Below are 17,517 nucleotides of genomic sequence, written 5' to 3'. Positions count from 1 at the left end.
AGTATACATAATGTAGACTTTTTGACTTTATTGTTTGGTTATGTCTATATAACCATGATTTTCCAGCTTTACCATCAATAACTACAGCAGTATAACCGCTACAACACTTTCCACTCCAATTTTAATTACTCTGACACATTTTACACATGTACTCACTGTAATTAGCACATAATTACTGTACACAGCAATAAATCTCCCAATTTGGAGTTTTTACTGTATTACCACCTTCGTTCTCTCAATTCTTTTTTTTTGTATATTTATTTCTATTAAAACTAATACAAACACATAAGTACAGACAGCAGAACTTTACTAATTTTGATCATTTGAATGGCACTCATACATTTTTATCACCAGCCTAAAACCCTATTGTTATCATCTTATTGAAGAGAACATGGTCTTGATTTGATTTTTTAAAATATTGATCTTTATATATCTCTACCATTTGTAGAGATTCTCTTTGAGTACTATAAATCACATCTGCTTATGAAGTGCGTAATCACAAAATGATGTCACAGGCATAAAAATAAGTTGAATAGTTTTCCTAAAATTATTATTTGTTCAGGCAATATCTGTTTAAATATTACTGGGGGCTTTTGATATAGCTCACAAATAGTACAGAAAATAGCTTAGCATGCGGAAGAATGTCTGCATCTCAGTATATATAAATATGTGTGCGTGCGCGTGGGGGTGGGCGTGTGTGTGTGTGTGTGTGTGTCCCACGTCTCCAGAGGCCAATAATAATCTGTGGTCAGGGTCAGGGGCCCTGAGTTATGAGAACATATTGATTCCAGTGAGTCTGGCAATGATTGAGGGCTGTTTGTGACCAGAGTTGTTCTTCGTCGTCGTGCTCGGAGTTTTCTCCATTGTGCACCAGAAAGCCCCGATAATTTGTCATCCAAAATTGATGCTGAACATATTCTTCCCTTAGGTTTGTTGACTGCAGCAGCGCAGGATTTTACTGGGCCACCAAGCTGACCCATAAAACCAGCATCATGGCCTCACCTCATGAGTGGACGGCGTGTGTGTGTGTGTGTGTGTGTGTGTGTGTGTGTGTGTGTGTGTGTGTGTGTGTGTGTGTGTGTGTGCGCGTGTCATCAAGGTCTCTAAAAATTGGTTATCACGCTTGTGGTGAGTTATAAGTTCCTTCAATTTATTGCTTCCGAGCCATCAGATGATGCGATTGACTCATGAATCACCCGTTATGCTCGATCTAAAAAGCAACAACTAAACTGAGACTGAAGCCGATGTGGAAGTCGCTTAAGTGCAATATCAGTGAAAATAGCCTGGGGGTGCCTATAAAGAAATAAAGGAAACGGTTTCCTCCTCCTCCTCCTCCTCAGCCCCGTGTCCAAATATGATTCCAGTGCACGTTTATTTGAGGTTTTACTGAAAGATTGAGTAAATGTAGATTATATGTTTAAAAATATCAAACCTGAGAAGCTATATTCAGTGTGTGTTTTTACTTCTATATTTTACTTCAAGAAGCAATACCAACAATTTTTTTTTTCAAAATTGTAAACAACTGACAACTAGAGCCTAGCAGCCAGAATAGAAAGGAATTACAACTATTAGCAGTTTCTATCTCAAATCCTGGTGATGTTGTCAAAGTGTGGTCTAAGGTAATTAGTTCACTGGAAGGCAAACCCCCTCTACTATTGCCCCATGATAACAAACACAAGTCCCCGACAAAGTTCAACTAAATATGAACTGGGCTTCTGTATCTTTAAGAAACTTCTGCTCTTTCTGAAACTCCGCCTTCAGGAAATCATCACAACACGGCTCGTCTATACTCAGTTCCATCAGGTGTTTGCTAATTCCTGCTGGCTAGTCTGAAGGAGCTGAGTGGGGGAGTCGCGGTGGACGGCTGCTCCGTGAGGCAGAAGCTCTGAAGCTCGGACAATGCAGCTGTTCAGACAGAAATGCGACCCTTTGCATTTAACGTGATTACAGAAATTTCAAATTCAACAAGAAAGCATCAATTTTAATATTCTCACATGCTAAGTTCTAGCCTTCCTGTTGCATTGCAAATGAGGTGATCCAATAAAATCTGAAAAAGAAATTTGAAAAAAACCTAAGGTTCAGCAGACACCCCCTTGCCCACTTTTTCTCAGCTTGTTTGATATCTTTACTATAGATTTACCCGTTTGGCTGCAGAACGCTGCAACCAAATGCGACATCATTTTACCTCCGACCTTTCAACTGTACCACACTTTTCCGTTTCTGAGACACTCCCCTTCAAACAGTGTCAATATTTCTCATCAAAGCTGTAACAAGTTAATGTTGATTTTCTTTTTCTTTTTTTATGAGCTACTTTGACGGTTGCTTTGAAAGACTCTGATGAACAACTGGTTATTAACCATAAAATGGAGGTATGTCTGTGGGTGTAAGTGGCGTGACTGGCGTGTCTGACGAGTTGTGGGAGTAAATGACAAGCTGTTTGGACGTGGCTGCCCAAATGGTTGATTCACCGTTGAAGCAGTTGCATGTACAGTGTTTTGACTCAGCTGTGGCATAATGACTGTCATTTTGAGGCGATTCCAGTCGACCAATAGGCAAGAAGATACTCTCTTTTCTTTCATTGGACTCTATTGTTGTTGTGGCAATAATTGTGTTGCTTTAGATAATCACAAATAGAAACTCTCAAGGAGTTTTTATTTCCAGTTGCTATGTAATAGGACACATGTTGACGTACAGATATTTCTGGATTTCTTCTTCTTTTCTTTTTTTTTTACACCAATCTGTAAATAACTAAAAGCTAAATGTTATTTTCCATGGGCATTTGAGCAGTACTTATGATACATAGGAGCTTGGAAGGCCATGAACAAAAAAAATGCAAAAACATACACCTTAAGATTATTTTTGTTACTCTTTGTCACACTTAGAAGTTTTGAATTGTGGGAGAACAATTGGTCAAAAATAACCCGACTAAATACAAAAAATATTTTAAAATGTAATTGCCCACTAAGCCGTGCACTATGAGAACCTTAAACGACTTTAGGTACGGTTATTCTTTATGTAAAATGCCGTGTTAGTTTTATGCCAGACGTAACCGATCACGTTTTCCAAAAGAACTTTAAAACTTCAGAACTCACTTCTGAATCATGAACACTGAACTTAACTACGGCAACTATAACCTCCAGTCCTGTCTTAGTGGTGGGATTGAAATTAAAATTGATTCAAATTAACTTGATTAAAATTAAACATTTTAATCAAGTTAGTAGCCGGGTTTATAGTTAATTTTTGCTTTAATCAAAAACTAGCAACACTTTTGATCCAAAACCCTTTTATGCTGCTTAGTTACTGAGCAACAAACATATCTACATTTTTTAGTCTTTTATTTAGATAATTAAACCATCAGATTGGTGTAAAGTGCTATTGTTTGTTGTTGCATGTGCATCAGATTTAGGTGCGTACCATAAACATGGAAAATAAATGCGATCAATTGCATTGAAATTTTTAACGCGTTTAAATCTATGTAATGAATTCAGCAAAATGTAAGCATTTCCCTGCCCAATATGGGACAAAATGTTTTGATTTTTCAGATATTTTACCAAGCTACATGTTGTCAGACAGGTGGAACTGAATCAAGAAATGCGGTTAATTAATGTTAATTCATGATGGAAGAGTAGAGGTGATTAATATTTCAAACATGGCCAGATTTGTGTGTGCAGCTTCTTTATTTTCATCCCTAAATCATCATTTGGGAACATTTTGTGTTAACCCAGGTTATTAATGTCTGTTGATTTTGCTTAAAATCAAAACCAAGAACAGAAGAAATATCACAATGATGTATGTGTTTGCAAAGCCTGTTATAAAAACATGTTTACATGCATCAAATTTCTCTGAATTGTTTTTTTTTTGTTGGAAATATTACATTCAAAAGTGTGAATTCAGTTTTAGAAGTCAACATCTACTTGTAGAAATGCTAACTCGCAGAACGTGGCAGCCTTTAATTAGGCCTGACAATTAATCCTCATAAAACCTCAAGCGCTTACAAATACCAACAAAAAAAAAAAGTAATTAAATTAATTTAATTATTAATTTAATAATAACTCAAACTGAAGGTGTATCTGTCAGAGAAACTGCTAATTTATTTAACAAAGCGGCCTTTTTACGGAGAGAAAACCGGAGCTGCGAGTCAAAAGACACCGACGGGAACAGATGGAGGTTTCACACGCACACACACACACACACACACAAAAAGAAAGACACAAAGTATAACTCACTGGCTCAAAAAGGGAATTAATGAAGTAAATCATCACTTCCGTGACAGACTCTATGACAAATCTGTCAAGGTTCTCCCAAAGAGCATGTTCATCCCAGGACCCTCAATCAGAGGCAAAATGACACACCGCCCTTCACTATATAAAAAGTAATGTGATTCTCTTTCATCTTTACACCCAGATCTTCCCAAATTCACTTCTAGAAACAGCCAGAGGGTTTCTTCAACTCACAGCGAACTGCTACTGCCATCCAGCTCTCTCCAGTCACCAGGCCGGGAAGATGCGGCAAGGTCGCTTTATATATAATTTAAGACGCAGGAGGTTAACACGGCTCCCTGATCCCACTTTACGGCTCATTGCCCAGAGCGCACGCTCTAAAAGAAATGTTGTTGTTTCATGACCGCCATGATGGGGTTAAACGCCAAGCTTGACCTCGCCAAAATCTAAACATCATAAAATCTTTATGTGCGTGTCGGTGGCCCAGAGAGTCGAAGCAAATTTCCTTCTCCCGTAATACCTCACAGAGCTACAGGCGTTAATATGGAGAGAGATCAAATATGTTCTGACAAACTACAGCAAGAGCATGAAAGGGCCTCCATAATAACAGGGCCGGAGCCGTTCTAAAGACAGCGGCTACTTGAGAGAATATTCCATGTACATCTGCAGTGAGAATGATAACTTGTTGGTGTAATTTGCAATACAAATCTGCTTATGAATTCAAATGTACAGTATGTCCTTTCACTTTATTTTTATTCCAGTATTTCTTTGTTTATGTGGGGGGAAAAAAACTTAAGAGAAACAACCTGATTTTAACCGAGTTCGGCAAAGAAGTCTCGAAAGGTTTGTGAAGCAAAACCCTTTACAGAGTTTAGAGGAAATGTGTAAGTGTTGCTACAGTTAGGGGCGCATCGTTTATCATGATAATAATTCAGATTTATTGTTGTCGCAATAAATTGCTATCAATGTTTAACCCAACCCAAAAACTCTCTAGATTATTAAAATGGTTATTTTTTTTACCATTTTCTCCACTATTTGCATCAATAAGTTTGAAAATATAGTTAAATTGCAGCTCTTATGTGCAGTTCAGTGATAGAAATCACCCTTCATTATACAATTAGTGTCCTAAAGAAGCATATTTAAAATGTTTATGTTTTTTAAGAGAGTTATCTGGGTTTGCGGGGCTATAATTGCTGTGTCATGCAGTCAGTCAAGCAATACACAGTTCTTATTGTCACTTTTATCGTTATCACAATAGGACCACCAAATATTGTCACAGAAAGCTGGAGTCCATGGTTTAAGATGGGCTGCTTATGTTAAGACACTACTGAACTTTAAGCAACTTCAGAAGAGTCTTACCTGGGCTGACAAGGGAAAGGAGTGTAGCTCAGTGACCCAAAGTTCACTTTTTAAACTATATCCAAGTTAATTGATGTTCAGTAAGATGTTAGTTTCCATAATCAGGGATGACTTAGGAAGTCATATGATGAACTAATGTAGGAAAAATCTTTTCTTCTCATGTCCAAAGTTTGGGCTGAAAGTCCAGGCTTCAGGTGCAAAGTCATGTTAGACTTCATATCTACAAAAGGTGTCTCAGTACAACTTATTCTCTCCTGATACGATACCAATATTGCAGCTTTGGGTATTAGTTTAATATTATGGTATTGGGTCAACCGATGTTGACTGATTTCTGATATCAACATTAGATCGGGACAATCCTAGCACCTACCCACATTCCCAAAAACACCAACAACTGATGTAATGACCACAGTATCACTGTTTTTGATTGGCCAACAAACTACACTCACCTGATCACCATGGAGATCCTACGGGGGATGATAAAGAGGAATATGAAAAACACCAGATTCGGCAGTGCAGACAACCTGAAGGTTCCTTCTAAAGCGACACGGGGTTCGTTAAGACCTCAACAGCGTTTCAGGCGGATTACCTCCATGCCACAGTGATGCAGTAATTCAGACCAAAGGATCCGTGAACAAGCGTTGAGTTTGTATACTGTACAGTACATGGGCATAGTTTAAATTAGTTTTAAAACATTCCTGTATTAAAAAAAAATCATTGCAAGTAACTATGTTATCTTCAGTTGTTATAGAAATGCTTTATATATCTAATATGATTTAATAGAAATTTGACTGCGATCTTTAACACCTTGAAATTTGGCCACTGTTCCTTTAAGACGCTCTTGCTATCTCTGACACTGACCTTCAGGAAGTCATCACAACATGGCTCCTCTATTAACCCTTTAACAACATTTTTACCGGCATTGAACTGAGAAGCAGCTCGTACAATGACCTCAGTAGATGTGTAGTTCCATCAGGTGTTTGCTAATTGCTGCTGGCTAGTCTGTAGGAGCAGAGTGAGAAAGTCGCTGGGGACGGCTGCTCTGTAATTCAAAAGCTCAGAAGCTTAGAGAGGAGGAGAGGTGCCTCAGAGGCAGAGCTAGGTCCACCCAGGCTAAATGGTTGCACAGCTAAATGGTTGCCATGGAGATTTAAGGATTTTTTTTTTTTTGAAACATGCATGAAAGAATCAAGGCTGCACTCCAGGTGTGGTTTTGATGAAGGAATAAAATTATCACATGACACAAACCTATAAAAAGTCAGTTTTTCTTAATGCTGCAATGCTTTAAGCAATATTTTCTCAGAAACCGAATGTTGGATTTTTATTACTTCGAAGCCACAATCATCAAAACTTAGAGACATAAACACTTATGCTACATTTTTAGCATGTAATGACTCTAGACAATATCTGCCAGTTTATTACAAGGCAACCCAGAGACACACAGGGACAAACAACAATGCACTCCTCTGGGTCGGTTTGCAGGAGCCAATTAAATCTACATTTTTGGACTATTGGGGCGAAGCTGCTGTAGCTGGAAGGAATCCAGGCATTCAGAAGAAGAATGTGCAAACTTCATGCAGCAGCAGTCGGAATCCAGGACTGTCATGCTGCAGGGCAACTCTGCAGCACCAAGTCCATCTAAATCGATATAGAATATTAACAGCTGTCAAGGCCACATGGACCACTTTATTATTATTATTAAATCTGAAAAAAGAAAACAAAGCCTGGAAGATGGACTTCCTTCAAGAAATTGATGAGATGGACACCAGAGGTCGCTCTCTGAATGTGATTATCTCATGGCCAGAGGCCTGAGACCCCCACCATCCTCTGGAGACCACCTTGGCAAAAGTTCATTCTGCGGAGAATTGGATTCTTCTCCAACAGAATGCGTGTGGGGGAGTGTGTTGGTGTGTGAGGAGACCTGACCTTGAAGAATTGTTTGTTCCTATTCTCACAGTTTCTCTATTGCTTTCCCAAATGCTTATTCTCTATCAGCAAAGCTACAGTATATCATAGCCTATTATCATCTGTGTTTTGCTGTGTGGGGACTACGCTCCTCCATTCGCTGAATTTTTTGTGACTTTGTTGTTCCTGCTGCAGGGTGGTGTCAAAGTAAGCATGTGAGGAAGTAAGAGTGCTAAGAACTTTTGATTTTTCACGAGTTTTATTTATTTATTTTTTAATCATGTTTAGTTTTATCCTCTCTGGAGTGATAATTGCTGTAATCACTGTTTAACTGCTGTGAGAGCTGCACTTGAAACACATTTTAATCCATATTTTCCTCATCAAAATCTATAGATGGGCAACAGCAAAACATTTGACAAACAGATATTAACCAGAGCCATACAGAGTTTAACCATAAAAGCATGAAAAGACATTTCTTGGCCACATTTTTATCCATCAGGTTTAACAGTAGCCTGGTAAAAAGCAGCCCCTCTTTCTACGCTTCTCTTTGTACAGAGGGTCTGGAAATTAGCATAGCTTCCTTCATAGGGAGCCATGCTAATTAGCTTACAGAAAATTGCGTGCGCTGTAAACAATCATCCCATACTGTAGTGCGGAGTCAAAATGCTTAACAGCAGTAAAATGTCTTACACGTTTCTCTTGCTCCGACTTTGCTCAATATTTGGAGGCGTGGCCAAGATGGACTGAATGTCTTTGTTTACTTCCTCCACTGTTGTTGTCAAACTACCACCAAAGTCCAATAACAATTCTAAAACAGAGCAGAAAATCAACATTATTGTTCGCTGATTGGCCAAGAAAAAGTTCCTCCTGGGAAATCAAACTCCATGGGAGAAATCCCAGATGGAGAACTGAAGGGAGATGAGAATCGACTGGGATTGCATTGGAAAGCAATAGCCATTCTGGTTTAGCAATGTCACGAGTTTGGTAACATTAGCAAGTAGTTCCTTAACTTGTTTTAAATTGGAGTGGATCAATGTAAAAATTTGGGCCGATATTGATACCTAATATTAATACTGCTATTATATTTGATAACCAATATTACCGATATTATAGATATATATATATATATTTCCCAACACTTTGTAACACACTGCTACATTGCTTTTCTGCTTTAGTTGAACACCCCAATAATCCTCTGATGCATAACTTGTTCAGTCATGTCATCACATGATGGCACAAATTCCACATGGCCGACCTCTTTACCCCCAATTCCTGAAATACAAGCAGCAACAAAATGAAAATAAACATCTATTGTTTACATCAGCATAGTTTTACTTATCGGACGAATACCAATATGTTAAATTACCAACATCAGCCGATACCGATATCCTGATATATTGTGCATTCTTAGAGTCAGGAAAGAGATGGATGTTGTCCTGCGTCCGTATCTCATACTAAGCATCCAGATAAAAACAAATCTACAGCTAGAATTACAATCTCCCAACACCAAAATAATCCCCACAAGAATCAAATACAATTATAGTTGTTTCGATTTTGTGTTCCATACATTGACGGACTGAACCGCTTGCCTCATCGGTCAAGACGCTGCTGATTTCCTGTACAATGAAAGTCTGGATGATTGTGGTAATTATCTCGACACCCAGAGAAGTGCTTTCAGCAAAAAGCGCAATCAGAGTAACCTCATCCAGTGATTTGCACAACTGAATGGTTGCCATGGGAGATTAAAGGATTTCTCAAACATGCATGAAAGAATTAAACCAACAGTCCAGATATGTTTTTGATGAGAGACTAATATCATGATGTAAAGTTCAGAAAAGTCACTTTTACATATTGTCAGGTGATCGATACACCTTCTGTCTTGCAAACAGAGGTTGAAGGCCCTCAGAGGTCACTTGAATATGACATCACTTATCACAAAGAAAAGATGGCATTTGCTTCCTAAACAGCCTGTAAAAGTGCCTGAGAAGTGAAAGACAGAAGAGATGTCCTCCATCCCCAGAACCAGAACCAGAACCAAACGTTAAGAAGCAGCATTTAGCTTCTATACACCACAAATCTGGAAAAAAAATAAAAACACCCAGAAAACTGCAGAACAGCTGAAACACTGAGTTCCTTTAAATCAAGGCTAAAACCCCACCTGTTTAGAAATGCATTTGAACCACAATAAATGGAACATTGACTAATATATTCAAAACATATTGAACCTAAAATACTTATTTATATTCTGATATAGAAATGCCTTGCAGCTAAGGGATCTTATTTCTAACTTTTCATAAACTTGAGATTTTGTTTTCTGGATAACAGAACACATAATATCAGCCGATAGAGCGCCCCCATTTGCCTGGATGGGAAACTTTTTTCTTTTTCTTTTTTTTTTGCCATGAGTTGACCCAGACAGAGGTCCTAACTTGTATTTTCCTTCTGCACAACCAGTTGACAACCGTTTTGCATCACATAGGAAGAATAAACGAACTGAATATACACGTAGTTAAATGATGCTCGTTTCTCAGATAATTCAGACATCGAACCGTCTGAACCAGAACATCGGCGACAACAAAAATAGCACGAATTGTTATCTTTTGAGCGAGATTTCTGTATATTTTAAAATCGAGGCTGGAGTAGTGACACAATTTGCCATTCTGTTTGATCTGCGGCTCTAAACGTGAACGCCACGTACTGCATGTACTTTATAGTCAAAGAAAAAGGGAGAAACACGGGTCTATTAATTAGATACATTGTTTATTATTATTATTATTATTATTATTATTCGATTTGAGTTTTAATGTCCAAACTCAAATTCAGTATCTGTAATGCAGCAGTTCATTCAGCTAAAAATTTTAAATAAATTAATGTCACGCTGATGTTAAAAAGTGATGTAATGTCCCCAAAATTTACGAGGCCTCTGAGATACAAGCAACAGACTCATGAATCGGAAATGTGTGTGTTTTAAAAAAAAAATATTATTAATATCGACGGGATTTGCTTTCAGTAGTGTTTTAAAAGCTAAACTCTTGTTCCACTGCAATCCGAATACAAGCAACGGGAAACGACAGACAGACGCGTTGGTTTCTCTTACCTTTTCAGACATCAAACTGGACGTCTGTGTTGTTCAGTTGAAGAAAGATAGTAAAGAAAAAAAACCGCCTGGTAATCCTCAAACGTGAGCGCCACTTTCCAAATTCTTCACCGTAACTCCAGAGCACTGCGTCTCCCCCATGATCGGGCCCGATATTCCAACCGCTTTGTTCTCGAAACCAAAAAAACAAAAAAAAAAAAACACAATCACATCCGAAGTCGTCCTCGGAGTTCAAAAAGTACCGAATATTGATTTCCTTGTCGTTTTGAGTCGTTCGGTGGTGAAATTTGTTGCATAACCGTGAAAGAAGGACGGGGTAAATAATTGGACCCCGACGCGCCTTGAAGCCATGAACGTTGGTTTAGCGCGTTTCCTCCTTCCCTTCTCCATCCGCTTTCAGCTCACGCAATCGCTACAAACTTAAGCGATGAGAAAGGAGGAGAGAAGTGCATCCAAGTTGAACAGAGGCAGCTCCATCAGCCAGCGCGGGCTTGACGCGCTGCGCCCCCAGAGATTGGGGAGCTCAAACACGCGTCTCGGGGTGGCAGATCCGCGCCGTTGCAAAAAAATTACAATAAAAAAAAATGGAGGGAAAAAAAAAGAAAATAACAAAAATCAAAATGTCAGAAAAAGGCTCCTCGTCGCGTGCCTCTTGGCTGTTCGCTCCATCACCAACTTCAATCGCGCGAGCCAAACGCTCCTCGCGCTCCGCGATGCGAGCGGAACGCAGCTTTCTTGCCGGTCACTTGGTTTTGAACGCGCATCTCTGCGGGACTCGCCTCTGCAAAGTCGGGGGAATTCCTCAGTACACACGCCAACAACAATAATAAAATGTAAAAAAAAAAAAAAGAGAGAGAGAGAGGAGGGAACTACATTTCCATGTAAACCCTGAGCGGAACGCAGCTTTTTGCTGGCTATCTCACCCGCCTGTTGCGACTATTCTTATATATTTGTTTATTTATTTACTGTGGGATCCCGGCGCACGTTCCGAAGCGCACCGACATCACCGGGCGATCGTTAAAGAGTGCGCAGTACAAAGCAGGGACGCGCTCTGTGGGTGACTTCATCCCTGGCTGAAAGACCGTCTGAACCATTTCACTACACTCTCCTGTCCGGATGTTTTATTGGCGAAAAGGGTCCACGTGAAGGATCTCGAACGCACGCGGAGATGAAATGTTGGACGTGTGAGGTGCCTGGTGATGTCTTTTTGCTGATATTTGCTACCGCCGTGCAGAGGCGCTGGTTGTGTCTGCCGCTGGGTACAGGTGGAGTGGGAAGTAGAAGGGCCTTTGAGGTGCAGCGAATGAATATTTTAAACGGCAGCAGCCGTGAACGCAGAGAGAGAGAGAGAGAGACACGGAAGAGAGAGCGGAGGTGCGCGCGCGCGGCCCAGTGTCGCGCGCAAGTTAGGAAAGCACGGAAACATAAACTTACGACACTAAGAGAAAACTCTGATCAGCACCAAGGACAGTGACCTTTTTAGCAAAATTTAGCTTTTTTTAAAAAAAAAAACAAACAGTTATTTTTAACAGCTCAGGAAGTTTTTATGTTCAGCTCATTTCAGCAACGAGGCAGTTCAAAGTGCTTTACGTCACGAAAAACCCAGGAAAAAGAGTCATAAAAACGTAATAACATCTGACGAAAACTTGCTTCATTCTTCATTTATTTTTCATCATTCTTCTGGTTCTTTTGGTGGATTGATGGGGGTTTGATAAAACATATTGATCTGAGTCAGCTGGGTTCACATCAAGGCCGTTGCAGAGAATTTCGCGTTGCTTTGGATGCGACTCACGTCTCACGTTTGACCCAAATGTTAAAACGTTTTTTTTTCCTTCAGCAAACTTCATCACCATTATGAAAGCCAAACTCCTTACCTTGCGGTCATAGGACGTTAAAATATTTTTAAAAAATGTTCGAGTTATCGGCCTCTGACACTACACTATAGAGACAGTATTGTAATTGTGTGGATTTTGACTGAATTCATTTTCATTTCAATAGTCTGCTATAAACAAACGGAGAAATAACTATAACAGATCAAGAATAAACCAAAGCTACCAAAAAGGCACATTTTGACAGAACAAGGAAGAAATAAAAGCATTTTCAGTTTGCAAGAGTCATAATTTACCAGAGTAATCCATATATTGACATAAACAACCAAAAAACTCAACTCTTAGAAACAACTTTTGTTGGAATGAAGGGTTTCTTATTTCTTTGATAGAGTGAATCTACATTTTTGGGGAGTTTGATCTGCGTTTAGTTCATCGGCAAAGAAATCCACAACTAGTCGCCGTTAGTCCCCGCAACTAATGTAACATAAAGTTAGTGTCTAGTTTTACTTTTAGAAACATAAAGCAAAATATGTTTTCACCCAAACTTTTTGGTTTCACATACATTTGATATTTTATAATAGTCTGACATGGACAAAGACTGACTGAGCGTTGATCAGCTGCTTTTCCTTCCTCAGTCTCTGTTTCCCCAGTCCTCTTCAATAGCATCTCTTTGTGTTTTTACTGGTAATTACATAAAGACAAAGAGAAAGCAGCAGTGTGATGTATCAAAATCCTATTGGATTACACTCTGTCCTCATCCTCTGCCAGCACAACAAGGAAGGTCAAGTGTTCTCCAAGACGCCACAGAATGATCTTCCCCAGAAAGTAAAGACCGGCTGCTCAGTACCTCGGTCACGTTCACGCCGTCTCCTCAAAGCTCAATTGTCTCTCTTCATGTCAGGTTCTCATACCACTGATGGACCACAGGGAATAGGACATGGTGGACGCAGTTATATATTGCGAGCAGCAGTGAAACAACACTCTGTGATTGATTTTTATTTGAAGTTTCCTGTACGGATTCTTGTCTTGGGACAAACTTACTTGGCGAGCAAAGGCAAACCAGGCAAAATAAAGCCTTAAGAAATAGGTGTCATTTTTCAGGTGACATAGTCAAACAAAAAGCTGCAACAGCATGGAGAGGAAGGTCTTTGGATAGGATATAGAGCATTTTATTTGTAGATGTAAAAACCCGTTTACGGGTTAAGGGGTAATTTTGCACAACAAGGTAAAAGTAACCTGATTCAAAGTCCCAACAAGTCAATGAGTCTCAGTCATCGATGAGAGTCGATGACTGATGACGATCTCTTTTTTTTTTTTGTAGCAATGTATGTAATTGTTATGGTAGTCATTTGTTTAAACCATGATCTTGCAAACGTTAAAATTGGAGATTAGCTAAGTAGGTCAGCAAGGATGAATTTCTAACGTTGTTCTTTTTTTTCCTTTTCTTCAGATGACTTTTTTTTTAACTCCCAAGCTTTTTCCCTCCAAGTTTCTGTGCAGTTCTGTCCTGCTGACTGCTAACATAGCTTCATCTCTTCAAAAGACAAGACAACAGGTAAAAAGACAGCTCTTCAAACATATTTGAAGCCACAAAATAGTCTGGAAATGTAGAGGAGCAGCTAACCTAATCTATAACTTTGAGCTTGCTACAGCTAGTTAGCCTGCTAAAGTACCATTACATCTCCAACATAGTGTATAAGAGTCTGTAAATGAGGACAAAGGTGAAAAACATTAAAGTAGTTTCTGTTATTTTTTGAGTTTGTTCAGCCACAGTGGCAGGTGGACAAAAAAGTTAATTTCCAACCCTGGTTACATATAAGGACTGTTCACATGTTTAAACCATGCTCCTGTGAATTTAAAGTTAAGTCAGTACTAACAGGTGCAACTATGTACAGGTGTAAATTCTGCAGCATTTGTACTTCAGAATTTACAGAATTTTGTAGTCATGTGAAGAAACATCAACACACAGCTAATTATTGGTTTGCATGTGGAATAGAGCAATGTCCTGCTTCCTTCAGAACATTTTCTGCATTCAGGTCCCACATGCACAGGAGTCACCGCCATTGCAGAAGTCAGACTGAACACACTCAGTTCAAGGGTAATTTTGCTAGTGGGGTTGAAGCATGTACCTATGTGGCAGAACATTTTTCAGCATTATGCACTCGCTTGAGATTTCATATTAGATGTAGGAGTAAAGTCTAGTCTAGTCTCCGGGGTGAGGTTCTCAAAAACCTGTTGTAATCTGGGTGAACTGGCCCTTTAAATATCAATTACTACCAGTAATTGATATTTAAGAGAGTTTTCCTTTTATGTTTTAAAGGTGTCTTTCACCAAGATGTCTGTTGAAATGGAAATGACCTTACCCACTACACCAAGGGTAATCATGTTTGGTAAGAGGAATATTTTCTATCATTATAATTTTTTTGTAGCAATGTATGTAATTGTTATGGTAGTCTGTACTTTTACTCACTAGCGTTAGCCTGACAAGGGTTTGTCTATTTTAGGAAATAGCTTGATGTCTGCAACCCGGTGGATGGTCAGTATAGAGGAGAAGGTATTTTTCGAGCCTGAGCAACTACATGACTTTGCCAGCGTCCTTGCTGTCTTTTTTTGGGTCATATTATGTCTTCAATCTGGAGTATCAGGAGTCAGCATCAACCACGCTGGAGATGATACAACGGCAAGTACTCTACACCAAGCCATTTATGAATTAAATTTAATGACAGTTTGACTGATGATGAAGAACCATAGCTGATTGCTGTATTGTACGTCTTCATTAAAAAATACAATTAATATATTTTATTTCTGTTAAAAGATTCTTTGTGAGGATCAATCCAGATGTTGGTACCAAATGCACAGCCAAAGTCGGTACAAGCCGCAAGACGGGAAGTCTTGTCAAGAGGAAAGTAGTCAGTGTCAACTCCCGGATCACCACCTTCTTCCAACAACTTGCTGAATTTGAATGGAGGACTTCCAACTAGGTAAGTATTTTACCAAATGTAAATGTTTATTATTTTGTTGTCTTTTCCTCCTATCTTGCATGCTCTGACTTTACTTTAGCCTTTTTAATATGATTTTAATGATTATTTATAAATGGCATGTGATTCCTACACAATAGCCCTTTAGAGTAGCCTGCATCTTTTCTGTGTCCATGGTAAAAAGTGGATGTCGCTGCATCTCTTAATAAATCACAGAACTGTATAAGTGTGTAGTCGTTTAAGTGTGGTGTATTTTTATACTATGCAGTTTTCAGTTTATTAGGCACACCTTTACAGTAATCCGTCAGCACCAACAAAATGACTAAAAAGATTGTTGTACTTCATTGTCCCATTGGGGACATTTGTAGTACGCAATCTTTTGAATTAGTGAAGACTGACTGACTAACTGCTTTTGCCATAAACAATCCAAAAACCTGAAGTGAAGCCAGTCCTGCTCATTCTTTATGCAGCTTCTATTATCACTTCAGTGCAATTGATTTTTTTTAAAAACAAATTATCAACTTAATGCTGCTTTATGACAAAGATTTTATGCATTTGAACATTGTCACTTCAACTTAATTTGTCAGCCTTCCTGGTAAATTTGAAAATGTAGATAACTTCCTGACCATCTCATGACCTCCCACATTGTCTGTCTTATTCTTTACAGTTCAGCTTCCACAAGATGGATCCCACTGATTTTGTTTGACGAATGGAATAAAAGTTCTTCTGATGTAGGAAATGTGTTCTATGGTTTTGTTGTTTTACAGCATATTATATTGTATTGTGACATTGCGAATATGTAAATGGATTTTATTTCTACAAATCTGCTGAAAATAAATACCTGTTGTTATTCACAGTACTTGGACTAAATTTTCTTTTATGAAATTTTTCGGTTTCTGGTAAAATATTCTTATATTAAAAAAATGTAAACTTTAATTTACAGTAAACCTGACATTATGTTGTGAAACAAGTTTACAGTAGACCAGCTTTACTATAAAATACAATTACAGTATAATACTATAAACTACATTTACAGTAAAGCAGTTATAACTGTAAAGCGTACTCACAGTAAAAATTAACTGTGAAATATCATAACAGTAAAGGTACTGTAGAATGGTAATTACAGTAACTTGCTGGCAACAGTGTTGCCAGTAAGTTACTGTAAAATTACCACAAAAGGTCTAACAGTGCACCTGCCTCACTGTAGGTTTTGTTCTGATCAGCAGGGGCTTCCATCCATCCATCCATCTTCTTCCGCTTATCCGAGGTCGGGTCGCGGGGGTAGCAGCTTCAGAAGGGAGGCCCAGACTTCCCTCTCCCCAGCCACTTCTTCTAGCTCTTCCGGGGGAATCCCGAGGCGTTCCCAGGCCAGCCGAGAGACATAGTCCCTCCAGCGTGTCCTGGGTCTTCCCCGGGGCCTCCTCCCGGTGGGACGTGCCCGGAACACCTCACCAGGGAGGCGTCCAGGAGGCATCCTGACCAGATGCCCAAGCCACCTCAACTGGTTCCTCTCGATGTGAAGGAGCAGCGGCTCTACTCTGAGTCCCTCCCAGATGACTGAGCTTCTCACCCTATCTCTAAGGGAGAGCCCAGCCACCCTACGGAGAAAACCCATTTCGGCCGCTTGTATCCGCGATCTCGTTCTTTCGGTCATGACCCAAAGCTCATGACCATAGATGAGGGTGGGAACGTAGATCGACCGGTAAATTGAGAGCTTCACTTTTTGGCTCAGCTCTCTCTTCACCACGACGGACCGGTACAGCGCCCGCTTGACAGCAGACGCTGCGCCAATCCGCCTGTCGATCTCCCGCTCCCTTCTTCCCTCATTCGTGAACAAGATCCCGAGATACTTGAACTCCTCCACCTGGGGCAGGACACCCCCCTTGACCCGGAGAAGGCACTCTACCCTTTTCCGGCTCAAGACCATGGCCTCGGATTTGGAGGCACTGATCCCCATCCCGGCCGCTTCACACTCGGCTGCGAACCGCTCCAGCGAGAGCTGCAGATCATGACCTTATGAGGCCAGTAGGACCACATCGTCTGCAAAAAGCAGAGACGAGATCCTAAGGCCACCAAATCGGATCCCCTCAACACCTTAGCTGCGCCTAGAAATTCTGTCCATGAAAGTA

The 17,517-nt window shown here is 39.7% G+C and overlaps 1 protein-coding gene and 2 long non-coding RNA genes across 3 annotated transcripts in view; 2 read left to right on the top strand and 1 right to left on the bottom strand.

The window, feature by feature from the left end:
• Window positions 1-11,870, bottom strand: part of LOC114145100 (voltage-dependent T-type calcium channel subunit alpha-1I-like) — a 194,018-nt gene extending 182,148 nt beyond the window's left edge. The window contains exon 1 of the mRNA XM_028018492.1: window positions 10,582-11,870. The gene's annotated coding sequence lies outside the window, so the exon portion shown is untranslated. The remainder of the gene's footprint in view (window positions 1-10,581) is intronic.
• A 1,904-nt stretch (window positions 11,871-13,774) lies between these two features.
• LOC114145102 (uncharacterized) lies at window positions 13,775-15,090 on the top strand. The gene is made up of 3 exons (XR_003595614.1): window positions 13,775-13,965; window positions 14,731-14,800; window positions 14,915-15,090. It is a non-coding gene; the product is annotated as an uncharacterized LOC114145102 (long non-coding RNA).
• A 9-nt stretch (window positions 15,091-15,099) lies between these two features.
• LOC114145101 (uncharacterized) lies at window positions 15,100-16,123 on the top strand. Its single transcript, XR_003595613.1, has 2 exons — window positions 15,100-15,391; window positions 16,056-16,123. It is a non-coding gene; the product is annotated as an uncharacterized LOC114145101 (long non-coding RNA).
• The last annotated feature ends 1,394 nt before the right edge of the window (window positions 16,124-17,517 follow it).

This window comes from Xiphophorus couchianus, chromosome 5, assembly GCF_001444195.1.
Source record: "Xiphophorus couchianus chromosome 5, X_couchianus-1.0, whole genome shotgun sequence".
NCBI lineage: Eukaryota > Metazoa > Chordata > Actinopteri > Cyprinodontiformes > Poeciliidae > Xiphophorus > Xiphophorus couchianus.
The sequence above is the reverse complement of the archived record's forward strand: the minus strand, read 5'-3'. Positions and strand labels throughout refer to the sequence as shown.